At 46.9% G+C, this 13235-nt stretch overlaps 1 protein-coding gene across 1 annotated transcript in view; it reads left to right on the top strand.

Moving 5' to 3' along the window:
- Positions 1-13235, top strand: part of LOC122798651 (zinc finger protein 260-like) — a 388866-nt gene that overhangs the window by 329730 nt on the left and 45901 nt on the right.

The raw sequence follows: 13235 nt of genomic DNA, 5'->3' as shown, positions 1-13235 counted from the left end.
GGCTCCGACTCGACCATACTATAGAAGTCTCTTATTGGCTGATCTATCCCACATCCCAGGATGCACCACCACTGCTTCCCCAGATCTCGTTTGCCGCTTCTACAGCAAAGACGTGGTCTCGGACTTACTTAAAATTTCTGTCAGAAAGTTTTGGCTAATTTACCCAAAAGCTGTTTTAACAGCTATTCGTTGTTGTGTGACTGTGAGATTTAGTTCTTTTTTGTGGTAAAAAAATTGTCTTAGTTTGAGGGAAAGGATCCCATTTAAGTTAGAGGGGCCTTGCTTGATGATGCTTTTCCGTATTAGAAACTTCTTGGTGTGAGTCTTTTGTGGTATAGTGGTCTAGTTTTTTTTGGTCAAGTGATCCCTTTTCAGTCAGAGGGGTCTTGTCCTTAGTTACGTATTCCTTTAAATTTCTTGTTAGAGTATTTGAAAGTTTTTTTCTGTGATAGTGATTGTGTACAATATGTCGAAAGAGCACAGACCATCTGGATTCAAGAAATGCTATAAATACAGTTACAAAATGTCCATCACGGACGATCACTCTTTATGCGTTTATTGTTTAGGCCCTAAGCATCTTCAGGAGTCATGCAGCGTTTGTCACGCTTTTTCCTCCCGTGTCCTCCAAGAGAGGAAAAACAAATTGATTTTAAAAGGGCTTATCACCCCTTCCTTTGAGGAGGCTTTATCTTCTTCCTCTTCACCTTCAAAGAAGAAGAAATTGTCGGCTCCGACCAGCCCGTCGGAACCGGCTACGAAGAAATCTCGGCAGGCTTCTCCATCGGCTCCACGGACTTCGGAGCCGAGGGCGGAACGGTCTGCCTCGATGCCTTCTGCCTCGACTCCTGGCTTTGGAGCCGGCTGAGCTTCGAGAGGCAGGTCACCTTCATCGGCTCCACTGTCTTGAGCCGATGAGTTGCCCGCTCAGACTCTTCCCCTTGGTGAAGTCCACTTCGCCCGAGGGGAATTGCACTTGTTGTGGAGTCTCCCTCGGCACCGATATTTATCGAGACTATTCGAGCCGGTCCCCAGTCGCCGGAACCGGTGGAGAAGTCGACTCGAACTCGTTCGATCTATTCTCGGTCTTCGAGGATGTCAGATTCGGACATAGACAGGGTGCTTCAAAGGCTGTTTCAGTCTCCGGTCTTTCAAAAGTTGGTTTCGGCTCCAGCCCAGTCGGCTCCGGAGCTGGTTGCCCACCCTGTTGTCTTGGTTCCTCCTCCAACAGCCTCGGCACCGTTGGAGTCTGTGCTGGTGGAGCCGGTGGAGGTTTTCGGGTCGGCTCCGACCCTTACTCCAACCCTGCCCTTCGGGTCGGAGTTCGGTACACAGACCTCCTCTGTCGGCCCTGGGGGTGACGCTTCGGGACCGATGTTTTCGGTTCCGAGCCTCCCTCTACTGTTGTGGCCTCGGGGGTTGGACCTTCCCAGGACTCTGGGGGTCCTGCCTTCAGGGCCACGAGGAGTGCTTTGTCCAAGTCTTCTTTGGCCACCTCCACCGTCTCACCGTCACCTTCCCTTGGCATGGAGACTGGTTCCTTTGTAGTCCCCCGTCTCAAGACAGGGGAGCCCTGGGGCCTGAGGCCACCCCATCGGGGTTCCTCCTTCCTGAAGGTTCCCAGGCGTCTTGGAGGAACCTCCGAGGAAGAGACAGTGCAAGAGGAAGCACGTCGACGAGTCTCTCACCTCGGACACCGACCGCGATGATGCGGAAGAGTCCCCCAAGTCGTCCTCGGATGATGTCTCCTTTGCAGACATTTTGGAGATCCTGAAGCAACGAGGCGACTGGCAGTCCAAACCTCTTTCCGCTGAGGAGTCGGTATTCCTCAAGGCCTTCGGGGCTCAGCCCTCCACCTCCTGGGTTTCTCCACCCTTCGATGAGCTTCTGGATTTGATCTCTCGAAGGGCGTGGGAACACCCGGATTCTGTGGAACCGGTGCCAGCTCGTCCCAATAAATTTCTCTCAGCACCCCTCAAAAAGGATTTTCTCTCCAAAGGTGTGGCTGTAGATGCCCTGGTGGTGGCATCTGCTACCCAACAAGATGTGGCAGAGGCTTCAATGTCCATCCATCCTCCTAATAAGGAGTCTAGGAGCATGGATCGGTACGGGAAGTGCACCCTTACTTCAGCAACCTTTACTTTAAGGTCTCTGAATTATTTGACGTACTTCACCAGACTTCAGAGGGATCTGGTCAAGGAACTTTCAGATACCCTCTCTGGTAACTTACCTGAGCAGTTGGCCCAGACGGTTAACTCTCAGCTGGCTACCCTATCATCGTTATCGAACTCGTCCATGAGGCTCATTTCATATGCAGCCGAGGCGGGAACAGGCGTTGCTCTACGGAGACAAGCCTGGCCCCGCCTGTGTCATTTTGCGGAGGCCTTAAAGTCTTCCTTTGCCGACGCTCCCTTTGATGGGTCTTCTCTGTTTGGACCCAAGGTAAAGGACACCTTGACTCGCTGTGAACAAGAGGGTAAGACTCTAACTGCTGTAGGGGCACGGTTTTCCACTCCCTTCAGGCCTTATCCCAAGGCTAGAAGAGGGGGGAAAATGTGGTTCCGTAAATCTCAAAAGCCTTACTCTATGCAGCAGAGCAATCCCCCTTCTAGAGGCAGAGGAGGGGGAAATTTTTCAGGAAGATGCCGTCCCAGAGGCGGCGGAGGCCCCCGCAACACTGGAGACCGCGAGTCCTTTCGTGGCTCCTCAACCTTCCAGCATCCCTGAAGGAGTGCCCGACTGTGCAGCTCCGGAGCCAGTCGGGGGTCGTTTTTCGAGGCACCTAAAGGCATGGGAGAGTATCACTCAGGACTGATGGGTGCTCTGAATTATCGCCGGAGGTTATACCATCCCTTTTTCTCAACCCCCTCCTCCATCCCGAAAAATCCCGGACCTGCCACCCAGTCAACGGGATCTTACAGCCATCGAAATATCAAAGCTGCTTCAAAAAGGAGCCATCCAACCTGTCCCCGCAGGCCAGACCGGATTAGGGACTTACTCAAGATTCTTTTTGGTGCCAGAAAAGACCGGGGACTTGAGGCCCATTTTGGATCTCAGCAAGCTCAATCGATCAGTGAAAAAGTCCAAGTTCCGGATGGTCACCTTGCAATCCATTCTCCCGCTGCTGGAGAAGGGGGTTTGGATCTGCTCCATAGATCTCAAGGACGCCTATTATCACATCCTGATAGATCGGGTGTCCAGGAGACACTTGCGCTTCAGCCTGGGAGACAGTCATTTCCAGTTCCGTGCACTGCCCTTTGGTCTCACCACAGCCCCCAGGGTGTTCACCAAATGTTTGGCGGTGGTGACTGCTCACCTGAGAAGTCTAGGATTCCAGGTGTTTCCATACCTAGACGACTGGCTCCTAACTGCCACCTCCAGGTGTCTACTCTTGCAAAATCTAGCAGCCACTATATCTCTAGGCAACTCCCTAGGAATCACCTTCAATTGGAGAAAGTCCGTGTTGCTGCCATCTCAGCGCATTCGGTTTATCGGAGCAGAGATGGACTCAAAGCAAATGCGAGTCTACCTTTCTGCAGAGAGGATAGAAACATTACAGTCTCAAGTTCGAGCTTTGCTCCTCAAACGTCGAGCCCCAGCGAGGATGGTCCTACAACTGTTAGGTTCCATGTCGGCCACCTTTCTCCTAGTTCCCTTAGCAAGATTACATATGAGGATTCTCCAGTGGCTCCTGTCAGTCCAGTGGTCTTATCAGGATTTCCCACTCAGTCACCACATTCTGATCACAGAGACGTGCAAACAGGACCTTCGTTGGTGGCTTCTTTCCTCCAACCTGGATCAGGGGCGACCCTTCGTTCCACCACCTCCAGTGGCCACATTGACTACGGACGCCTCCCAGACGGGGTGGGGGGGACATTACCTGGGCAGGTCAGTCCAAGGCAAGTGGCACCCCGACGAGAATCTCCTCCATATCAACATACTGGAAATGAGGGCAGTGCTTCTATCGCTGCAAGCACAGTTACCTCCCCCAAGGCACGATTGCCATTCAGTCCGACAACATGTCAGTAGTCTGGTACCTGAACAAGCAGGGAGGGACCAGATCCTACCCCCTTTGCAGAGAGGCCATGAAGGTATGGGATTGGGCGATTGCAACCAAACGTTTTCTGGTAGCAACACACATTCCAGGGAGATCCAATGTGATAGCCAACAGACTGAGCAGAACTATTCTCTCCCCTCACGAGTAGTCTCTGAACGACAGAGTGGCAACTCAGATTTTCAGGAGATGGGGATTTCCTTGTTGCGACCTGTTCGCAACCCCCCTCAACACCAAATGCCAACAGTTCTTCTCTCTCACCCCAGTTCTGGGGGAGATTCCCAAGGATGCCCTAGTCCAAGCTTGGCCCACCGGTCTCCTATACGCCTTTCCACCGGTTCCCCTTCTTCCCAAGGTGATCCAGAAGGCGATTCACTTGGAGAGCAATATGATTCTAGTTGCCCCATACTGGCCTCGTCAAGTCTGGTTTCCCTTTCTTCGGAAATATGCACTGGACGGTCCATGGTTACTGGACCAAGTTCCAGATCTCTTGACCCATCAGTCAGGACAGCTTCATCAGTCCCTCCACTCGTTGAAGTTAACAGCTTGGCTCCTCCTCTTCCGACCATAGTCAGGAACCATGCTTTGGACCCGGAAGTCATACATATCTTGTCCTCGGCCCACAAGACTTCTACTAAGAAAATGTATAGCAGCAAATGGAAGAGATTTGCTATCTGGGCCCAACTCCGGGGTTTAGACCCCATGACAGCCCCGGTGTCAGAGGTTCTGAAGTTTTTAGCTTCTCTGTTCAATCAAGGTTGTTCGGTCTCTACCATCAAGGTTCAATTGGCGGCTGTTTCCAATTTTCACGAGAGCATAGAACCACCTTTGATGAGCAACAAGTTGTGTAAAGCCTTCATGAAAGGTGCTGGGCTGCTACGGCCCCCAATATCTCATCCCACTCCACCGTGGGACCTTAATGTAGTGTTAGGTGCCTTAACCTCTTCCCCCTTTGAACCGGCAGCAACTTGTGACTTAAAATTTCTTTCTTGGAAGACTGCTTTATTAGTTGCAATTACATCAGCCAGGCGAAGTTTGAACTGCAAGCCCTATGTGTTAAACCACCATACCTGGTTTTTCACAAGGATAGAGTATCCCTCCGACCGAACCCATCATTTGTTCCTAAGGTTTGTTCTAATTTTTGTCTGCAACAATCACTGGAACTTCCAGTTTTCTTCCCGAAGTATTCAAACAGAGCGGAATACATCTTTCACACCTTGGATGTCCACAGACAGTTACACTTCTATTTGGATAGGACGCAAACACGAAAACAGATCAGTTGTTTGTGTCCTTTTCGGACAATAAATTGGGCAAAGCCGTCACGAAAGTCACTATTTCCAAGTGGATCAGAGACTGTATCAGTCATACTTACTTCATTTCTAACAAAGCTTATAGCAACAGTGAAAGCTCATTCTACCAGGGCTATAGCTACTTCGGCAGCCTTTCATTCCAAGCTTGCTATTAGTGACATTTGTGTAAGCGACTCGTGGTCTTCTCCTCACACCTTTATTTCTCATTACAAATTGGACGTGGCATCTTGGGGGCGAGCTTCCTTCGGTTCCACAGTTCTCAGGAGTGTTTTCCAGTGAGCCACCCAGGAATCAGGTGCTAGGGATGCTGTCCCATCAGTGCAGAATGTAGGTGAGATAGGATCACATTACATCTTTTAGATGTCCTTCAAGGATGCATCTGCAGTCATAACATATGGGTTGTCCTACCTCAGGCAGCCCTTCGGTTGGCCGGATTCCAAAGTCTGGGTCTGGCCTCGGCTGATGTCGCACTTTCCCCGACGTCATAGCTTCTGGGGTATAAAGGCATCAGCCGACGCCATTTTCCTCAGTCTTTCTTGCGCGGTGCCCGAAGCAGAAGCTGTTCGCAAGTGCGGTCGGTCAGATCCAGAGATTTCAGCTACCAAGACTTGAAAAGCTAAGTACCCCGTTGGGGACTCTTTCTTGCCTCAGCCGATGTCAGACAAAGTAAATAATTGTTTAACTTGTGGGAAACAAATACCTCATAAGGATTTCCATTCTTACTGCCTTCCTTACTTAGGCCCAGACCACGACGTATCAGCTTGTTTAACCTGTGTCTCCTTCAACCGACGGACTCTTAGACATCGGTCGGAGTTTGCAGAAGAATTTTTCGGATCCGCTTTTGCATATAAAATGCCGTTGGAGACTCCGACTATGCATATGGCCAAAACGGAAAAGGACCGACACTTTCATGCCCGCGGTTTCGGCTGAAACCACGGTTAGGCCTACCGCGAGTGTCTCAGTTTCGGCTGAAACCGAGTCCTCGGTTCTTACTACGACCGAAACCATTCCTCCGACAACCGAGGCCAGAGAGGCCCCGGCTGAGTCGGCTTCAGAAATCCCTACGACTAAGCGCTCAAGAATTGTCCGACACCATTCCATTGGACATTTCTACTCCTGCATGGGGCAGCTAGGCCCCAGCTTCTATGTCTATTAAGGCCTTCTCCAGGGCTAAAGCTGCCAAACTTTCAAAAGCTTTACCTGCCAAATCTACTTCACAGAGGCCTTCCTCAAGTTCTCAGATTCTCAGTCTTGCTGAGGACCTTATATCCTTAATTAGGGGTTCCCAACCTTACCCAGACAGGGCCTCCCAACCTCCACCTGACAAAAGGCCTAGGACTGAACCCTCTGAACCTCTCTCCTCTGATTACTCCTCGGATGGATCTGATTTGTCAGACCATCAGGAAGGGGCCTATTCGCCTTATGAGGCTCAGATGCAGAGGACTCTATTCCTTCGGCCTCCCCTCCTGAATAATTTTCCTTTGGGGAGACTTTGCACTCAATGAGGGAACACTTTCAATTTCAGGGTCAGGATTTTTCTGATTCTAGAAAAAGACTAAGGACTTTTTTACATTTGCCCCAGCATAGGCCCTTAGCCATACCACCAGTACTAACTGTAATTGATGATGTGTATAATGATGTCAGTTCTGCACCTGATTCTCTTCCCCCGGCCCCTGCCAAACCTGACAGATATTACAGGGTCCCGGATTCGCACTTCCACCTGTATAAAGCCCATGCTGCAGACCCAGAAACTATTTCTTGGGGCCGAAGAGGTGTTGCAGCTGCCACTGCCAAAAATCCCCTACCCTCTGAAAGAGAGTCTAGAGCATTAGAGAGATGGGGTAAAAAGGTTTATACATCTGCTACTCTTTCTGCCAGGGCATTAAACTGTCAATTCCATATGATACAGTACCAAGAATATTTGTTAGATCAGCTGAATAAAAAGCTTTCTTCTCCTGAACCTTTAGACCGTAAATCCCTTCAGGATTTGGTACACAACTCTCAGCAGGTCAGTAATCATTTCTTAAAATGTGGCTATGATGCACTGGAGGCTTCATTTAGATCAGCTATGACTGGGGCAGTAATTCGTAGACATGCCTGGCTAAAAGAGCAATCCTTGCCAGACCATGTCAAGGCTAAACTCCTAGATGCTCCAGTGGAGAAACAAAGTTTATTTGGCTCCCCTGCACAGGAGATTCTAAAGAAAGTGGAAGAAAAAGCAAAATCTGTGCAAACAGTAAAGGAATATCTGCAGGTCCATCCACCGAGGTTCAGCAGAAACTGGCCTTCAAAGAATTGGTCCTTTCCAGACACCTCCAGAGCACAGAGGGGCAGGAATAGATGCCCTAGAAGCAGAGGTCAATCAAAGGGTGCCTACAGGGGCCGTCAGTGGCAGCCTGCCAACCAGAGGAGTACTGCCACAGCTGCAACTGCAACCACTACCACAGGACAGACACAATGACTTGACTCTGATTCCGCCTACCAGGGAACAACTGGAAGCTCCCTTGGGCGGAAAGCTGGCTTTATTCTCAAAAAACTGGCATTGCATTACAAAGGACATATGGACATTGCAAACAATAGACAAAGGATACAGGTTTCACTTCCACACTTTACCAAAAAGGAGTGGAATGCCAAACCTTCCACCAAACCAGAAGCCAGAGGCTTTAAGACAAATCAACAATTTACTTCAGATGAAAGCGATAGAAAGGGTACCATCTATGGAACAAGGCCAAGGATTTTACTCCAGACTATTCCTTGTACCAAGAAAAGAAACCAATGGAGGCCTATTCTCGACTTGTCCGCACTGAACACATATCTCATTGTGCCAAAATTCAAAATGCTGACCCTACAGCAACTTCTTCCAATGTTGGGCAAGGAGTCTTGGCTGGTGACTCTAGATCTCAAGGAGGCATACCTGCACGTCCCTATCCGACCAGATTGCAGAAGACACTTCAGATTTCTTGCAGGATCAGAGCATTATCAATTCTCAGCATTACCCTTTGGCTTATCTACTGCCCAGAGTATTCACGAAATGCCTGGCATCAGTAATTGCACATTGCAGACTTCAGGGAATTCAAATCTACCCATACCTGGACGACTGCCTAATACAAGCGGACAACAAGACAAAATTGATAAAGGATTTTGCCTATGTCATACACCTGTTACAGGCCTTGGGATACACAGTCAACATCCAAAAGTCAAGACTAGTGCCATCCCAAAGGATAACCTTTTTGGGTGCGGATCTGGACACAATAACTCAGATGGCTTTTCTGACAGAAGAAAAACAAAAACAACTTCCAGATTACTTCATGACCTTGACAAGACAAGCACAGCTTACTGCAAGGAAAGTCCTGCAGGCCCTGGGTTACATGGCATCCTGCATAATCTTGATCCCGCATGCCAGGCTGCATATGAGGAAATTACAATGGTACCTAAGGAATGTATGGTCTCAACACAGGCACAGTCTAGAAACCATGATACCAATCATTCCATGCCTTCAAAAGGAATTCCTGTGGTGGGCTCAGGCCTGCCAGTCCAACAGAGGGTTGCCTTTCAACAAACCAAAACCAAGGCAGACCCTCACCACGGACGCCTCAGACCTAGGATGGGGAGCACACATGGAGGACAAATGTATCCAAGGTCTATGGTCTCAAGGCCAGCTAAACTTGCACATGAACCAAAAGGAGATGCTGGCAGTGAAGCATGCAATCGAGGCATTCAAACCATTCCTCCAGCAAGGACATCTGCTGATAAGGACAGACAACACCACGGTCATGTGATACATAAACAAGCAGGGAGGCACGCATTCCTACCCTCTATGCCGAATGGCAATGGATCTGTGGAACCTAGGCCTGAATCTCAATATCCAGCTGCAGGCCAAATTCGTACCAGAAAAAGAGAATTCACTAGCAGACAGCTTAAGCAGAACTACCACGGATGCTTACGAATGGATGCTGCATCCTGACCTCTTCAAACTCATAACAAAGAAATGGGGAATGCCAGAGATAGATCTGCTCGCCTCCCCACTCAACCACCAACTGAAGAAATTCTGCTCAAGGACATACCACCCACTAGCCTGGAGGGTGGACTCTCTCTCTTTCAGCTGGAATGCCCTAACAGTGTATGCATTTCCACCTCTCCCATTGATGTACAAGGTTCTACTGAAGATCAGGGAGGAGCAGCCAAAGGTGATACTAATAGCTCCGGACTGGCCAAGACAGCACTGGTATCCGCTACTGAGAAGCATGTCTCAGGCGAACTCATGGCCTCTACCCCTATGGCCTCTTCTTCTAGCATAGAACAATTTCAAGACCCTGCATCCAAACTTGAAAACACTGCAACTAACTGCCTGGAGAATTGCTTAAAACCAAACCAAACTGTCTTATCTCAGAGGGTCAAGGACATTATCCTGGAGGCTCGCAGACCCTCCACAAGGAAGACATACTCAGCTAAATGGAAGAGATTCCTCATTTGGAGCACATCAAAAGGCACAGATGTCACAGTGGCAAACCTAGCACACATCCTAGAATACTTAGCAGAATTGTTCCACAATGGCCTGTCCTACTCTTCCATTAAGATTCATGCTTCAGCAATTTCAGCAGAATACAATATGGATCCTCCTATCTTTTCTCACCCTCTTCTCAGACAATTTTTGAGAGGGATCAAAAATGTTAAACCTCCAAGGAGACCCCTCTGCCTGCATGGGATCTCAATTTTGTGCTGGAAAAATTAACACTACCTCCTTTTGAACCAGCAGCATCAGCAGACTTACAGTTTTTATCTTGGAAAACTGCTTTCCTTCCGGCAATCACTTCAGCAAGAAGAGTATCCGAGTTACAGGCATTAATGGCAGTGCAGCCTTTCCTTATTTTTCACCAGGATAGTGTCTCTGAGAACCAATCCTACTTTCATGCCAAAGGTGGTATCCAGGGTATCCTTGAACCAAGCTATTCATTTGCCTACATTCTTCCCTAACCCACAGAACAAAGGAGAAAAACTTTTGCACACCTTGGATATACACAGACAACTACGCTACTATCTGGACAGAACTAAAACCAGCAGAAAAACTGACCAACTATTTGTAGCATATGCAACTGGGGTGCAAGGAAAAGCAATTTCCAAACATACAATTTCAAAATGGATAGGAAATTGCATTAAGCTTGCTACTCTTTTCATGGAAAGACAGCTCCTGAAAATATCAGGCCTCATTCCACAAGGGCCACAGCCACCACTACAGCTTTCCTCAGGGTGGCTACCAAGGACATTTTAGAAGCTGCTACTTGGAGCTCCTTGCATACATTTGCCAAGCATGACAATCTACCTTTATACTCCAGATCCCGAGCAGGCTTTGCAACTGCAGTTTTACAGGGGATCTTAACTACACCATCCTTATCTTAGTACCTCCTCCCCCAGTTTGGCTATGGTATTCTACCCATATGTTATGACTGCAGATCCATAAATGTAGATGTCCGATAGGTATGCATCTGCAGTCAGGATTACCCACCCTCCTTCCCCTCTGTGGTATTCCTAGGGTGCTTACCCCTCTTTCAGCTAGCTGGGGGAATCTATTATGGTGTATTTGTTTGTTTGTATATATGTATATATATATATATATATATATATATATATATATATATATATTTGCTACTGTTTGGAACATTCAACATTTATCCAAATTTAGCCTTCCTAGAGGGCACCTGGCATCTGGGGCAAGAAACACTGAGGAAAATGGTGTTGGCTGATGCCTTTATACCCCAGAAGCTATGACGGGGAAAGTGCGACATCAGCCGAGGCCAGACCCAGACTTTGGAATCCGGCTGACCGAAGGGCTGCCTGAGGCAGGACAACCCATATGTTATGACTGCAGATGCATACCTATCGGACATCTACATTTATGGTAGGTACAAAACTGTACTTTATGTACTTACCATAACTTTAGATGTATGGGATCCATCTCGCCTACATTCCTAATAACCCACCCTCCTTCCCCCTGCCTTGGAGATCAGAAGAGACCGGACGGTCCAAGTTCAACTGTTTCATTTCTTGAAACACCTGGCAATATTATATCAACAGTCTATGTGTGTGTGCATGTGTGCGGACAAACAAGATCTGGGGAAGCAGTGGTGGTGCATCCTGGGATGTGGGATAGCTCAGCCAATAAGAGACTTTGTTCTATAGTATAGCGTGCCGAGTCTGAGCCGAGGATCGGCTCTGAACCCATCAGTGCAGAATGTAGGCGAGATGGATCCCATACATCTAAAGTTATGGTAAGTACATAGCTAAAAGATTTCTACTATTAAAGGCTCTACTTCTTTGTCCTTTTTCTACCGATTTACTGTTCCTGCTATGAATAAACCATAATACAGCATTTCAAATATTTTAAATCGACTGTTTCTCTCCACTAGAACAGTGCCTTACTGTATTGTGGTGGGTTCACTTTCAAAAAACATTTATCTGAAATTATTCTTTAGAAATATTTGTTTCAAATAGGAATTTGGGGACAATGAGTCCCAACATAACAATACTAATTTTAAGAGACTTGGTACTTACATGCCTGTCTTACATCCTGTAGTTCATGTTTTTAGTAGATTACTTGAAAATGATTTTTATAAATGATTTCAGGGGGAAAAAATAGAATTTTAAGAAGTGTCATTATAATTTAATGTACAATAAATGTTTAGCACTTGCCAGGCTTGGGAGTGATGATACAGTATGCATTAGACCTGCAGACAAAGGCGGCTTGGTAGTAGTTATGGTTCGGAGTGATGATACAGTACGCATTAGACCTGCAGACAAAGGCGGCTTGGTAGTAGTTATCGCTAGTAGTTATCGCTAGAAATTATTATTTTGATTCTATGAAACGCTTGTTAAGCAATACCTCGTTTTATACAGTCATTGATATGAATGCCATTAATAGAGTGAAAATGAGGATACAGCAGATGGATGATTGTTTATTAAATAGAGCTATTAGGTTTGACTTGTATAGGTATTTTTCACTTGAAAAGCCATTGATCCCCATAATTCAGGGTTTCCCTAAGATACACAAAGACAGCCATAAACCACCTTTGAGACCTATTGTGGCAGATCACAATTCGAGTACTAAGCCCTTTTCTTTGTATGTAGAAAAATATTTACATCCTGTATTAGATAGGAATATGAGTCCTGAGAGACTTGAAACATTTCCTGAATGATCTTTATGAGTACTTCAAAACTGAGAACTCGAATATTAGGTATTTTGTAACCATGGGTGTTCAGTCCTTATTTACGGTTATTCCCAACAGTTATGGTCTTAACTGTGTAAGAGATTATTTGATTAGACACAGTGAGTATAGTGGGTCTTTGACTGATTTACTTTGTCTTTATATGGAGATAGTCCTTGAAAATAATATCTTCATGTCTGATGGCCTCTATTATTTACAGAAGGATGGCATAGCTGTGAGCACTTCCAGTGCCAGTAGCTACACCAATATGGTGATGGCTAAATGGGAGAAGGATCATCTGTATGAGTTGCATTGGTTCCAGCATTTTGTCTCCTTTTATTGACAATTTCCAAATGATTGGTTATTCATGTGGATGGGGGACATTGTTGATTTATATGAGTTTCATGGTGATTAAATGATTTTACACCATTTTTGAAGTTTTCTATGAAGTACTCTGAAACACGGATTGATTTTTTTGGATCTCTTTGTTCATAAACTGGATAATGGTGGTGTGGACACTGTGGTCTCTAGAAAACCCTGTTATAGGAATACTCTACTACACAGACATAGTATGCTTCACACACATATTTTCAGAAATATAGTCAAAGAGTAAGGAATGAGAGTATCCAGGTTGAATGCTTTTGAGGAAGGCTTTCATCGTGAAGTTTTTGATTT

This window comes from Protopterus annectens, chromosome 3.part1 (assembly GCF_019279795.1).
Source record: "Protopterus annectens isolate FY-2018-M chromosome 3.part1, PAN1.0, whole genome shotgun sequence".
In the NCBI taxonomy this organism is placed as follows: Eukaryota; Metazoa; Chordata; order Ceratodontiformes; family Protopteridae; genus Protopterus; species Protopterus annectens.
The sequence above is the reverse complement of the archived record's forward strand: the minus strand, read 5'-3'. Positions and strand labels throughout refer to the sequence as shown.